General features: G+C 75.7%; 1 non-coding gene across 1 annotated transcript in view; it reads left to right on the top strand.

The window, feature by feature from the left end:
- The first annotated feature begins 2,475 nt into the window (after positions 1-2,475).
- Positions 2,476-2,500, top strand: part of LOC133629549 (5.8S ribosomal RNA) — a 153-nt gene continuing 128 nt past the window's right edge. The window contains exon 1 of the ribosomal RNA XR_009821072.1: positions 2,476-2,500. This exon is cut by the window's right edge and continues 128 nt beyond it. This is a non-coding gene — a ribosomal RNA (5.8S ribosomal RNA).

Raw genomic sequence — 2,500 nt, 5'->3', positions numbered from 1 at the left:
AGGGGAGGGGTTTCCCGGCACGGCCCCTCCCGGAGGTGCTCTCCTCCTCCCTCCGCTCGCCCTCCGCTCGCCGTCCACGTCGGCCGGCCGGCTTCGCCCGCCGCCGCCGCCTTCTCTGTCGCTTGTCTCCGCCGCGCGCGAGCCGCGTGGGGCCGGTGCGGCGTCGGGGCCGCCGTGCTCCGCCGCTGACGAGCAGCCCCGCTTCTCGGCCTCCCCTGGGAGCCGGTTAGCGTGTCCGCCTCTTCTTCCGGGGAGCGGCCCCCGTCATCCTCCGCCTCACCCGCCGGGGCAGCTGCCTGCTGCCGCCGGGGCTGGGAAGGGGGGGAAGGTGGGGCCGCGGCCCTCTGAAGTCGCGGTGCGGGCCGCCGCCGGTCCGAGCGGTGTCGGTCGGGAACGGGGTTGCCGCCGGGGCCTGTGTGTCGGCGCGCTCCCCGCCGGCCGAGCCCCCCGCCGCTCGGGCAGGGGGAGCTAAGCGGCAAACGGCGGCGGCGACGACGGCGTCGCCGGTCCAGGCCGTCGAGGGCGATGACGAGGGTTGAAGAGGGAGGAAGGGGTCCCCTTCAGGGTCCGGGAGGCGGCTCCCGCGACCCTCCCCGCAACGGGGCAGGCGTGCTGCGTAGCAGCGCCCCCCTGCCCAGTGGCCGAGTGGCCGGCCGTGCGAGGGTGCCAAGGGCTTTCCGGGCGTTCCGGAGCTGGTGGCTGCGTCGCCGAGGCGGGTACGGAGACGGCAGGGTTTCCCCCCGCGCCCTCCCCTCTCCTCCTCCCTCTTCCGAGGCAGGAGGTTTGTGGGGGGGGCCGGAGGCGCTCGGCCGTGACCGATGCCGCCTGTTGGCGCGCGAGGTTCTCTTGCCGGGTCGCGTCCCGCGCGAGCGGGCGGCCCGAGCCACGGCCCTCATCCCGGGCGCAGCGCCGGGCTCACTGAGGGAAACCCCCGGGCCCCGGGAAAGAGGCCGTGGTGATGGCGGTGGATGTCGGGCGCGCCCCCGCGGGCGGACGCTCCCCCCGATGGTGGCAGCGGGAGGAGGCACCCCTGCGGGGCCCTTCAGGTCGTTTCCCTCACCCCAGGGCCAGGTACCTAGCGTCCGCGTTTCCGCGGCCTTTCCTCGGTCGCGGAGCCGGGCGGAGGTTTAAAGACTCGGGCGGCTCGATGCGTCCCGCAGGGGTCGGGACGGGCGGGGCCAACGACGGTGGCGTTTCGGTAAGGGGCGGGAGTCTCTCCCGTGTAGGCCCTTGTCTCGGCCGCCACCGCCGCCCGCCCGCGCTCGTCCCCGCGGGACGGTCGTGCCGGGGAGGGGTCCTCCTGCCCCCCCCTTTCCGCGGTCCGGTCTCGGCGCAGCGAGACCGCGGTGCGGTCGGCCGTGCCCGGCCTGCCTTCCTCTCGAAGCGGGCGTCCCCGGCTTGGAGCGCGGGCTCCTCTGCCGCGGGGTTGGCGATTCCCCGTCGCTCCCCCTCGCCGCTGAGGCGGGGGGGAAAGGGGTTCGCCGGGAACGGCGCCTCGGGGTGCCGCGCTGCGCTCCGTTCTTGCTTCCCCGCCTCGGCGAGCGCTCTCGGTTGGTTTCCTTCCGCCAGCTGGCGTCCAGGGCGCGGTGCCCTCGGGCCCGGCGGTGGCGGCGCGACGCGCTCGGCCTGCCGATCCTTCGGCCGGTCGCTCGTCGCCGGCGGCGGCCGTCCCGGCCCCGGTGTCCCCCGTTCGTCACTTCCACGCCGCCTGTCCCTGCCGTTTCCGGGTGAAGCGGCCGCGTGCAGTCGGAGGCATTCCCCGTCCCGGTCTCCGTGCGGAAGCGCGGGGGGCGGGCGGCTGCCCTCCGTCTGAGCGCGCGTCCGTCTTTCTCCCGGAGAAGAGAGAGGAGAGGGCCGAGGCGAGAAGCGTCGACGGCGGTGGCCGGGGACAGGTGCGTGCCGTTCCGTCCCGGCGGCGGGCCTCCGTGCGAGGAGGCGGCCGTGCGGTCGGGCGCGCCGCCGTTTCGGGCTCCGGGGGCTCGCCACCTTGTGGCGTTGGCGCGGCGGCGGAGCCGCCGGCGCGTGTCGGCGAGCCACGGTGGAGGGAAGAGCCTGGCTGTCGTTAGCGCGGTGCCGCGGGGGCGGCCGTTTTTTCCCGGTCGAGGTTGGGCAAAGTCGGGCAGGGTCGGACGTTGCCGCCGCCTCCGCGTGGAGGCCGGGCCGAGCCCGGGCGCCTGGGCCGCCTCCGAAGGGATCTCCCGAGGTGTGCTTCTCCCCCCCAGGTCCTGGGGGGGGTCGGTCGGGAGCGCGGGCTCCCCTCCCTCGCCCTTCGGAGTTTTCTCGCTCCTTTTTTTCCTTCTCCGCTTGTGTTCGTACGGTCACGCGAGGCGTGGCCTCTCCGCTGCGGCCTTGGCTGGGCTGGCGCGAGCCAGCGAGCGGGGCCGCGGGCGGTGAGGCCCATCCTCAAAAGGGGGCCGCTCCGTGTGAGCGGTCCCCGGCTCCCCCGCGCGCGTGGGGCGGTGCCGAAAGCCAGACAACTCTTAGCGGTGGATCACTCGGC

Source organism: Colius striatus, unplaced genomic scaffold (assembly GCF_028858725.1).
Source record: "Colius striatus isolate bColStr4 unplaced genomic scaffold, bColStr4.1.hap1 scaffold_60, whole genome shotgun sequence".
Taxonomy (NCBI): Eukaryota; Metazoa; Chordata; class Aves; order Coliiformes; family Coliidae; genus Colius; species Colius striatus.
Note: the sequence above shows the minus strand (reverse complement) of the source record. Positions and strands in the feature narration are given on the sequence as shown.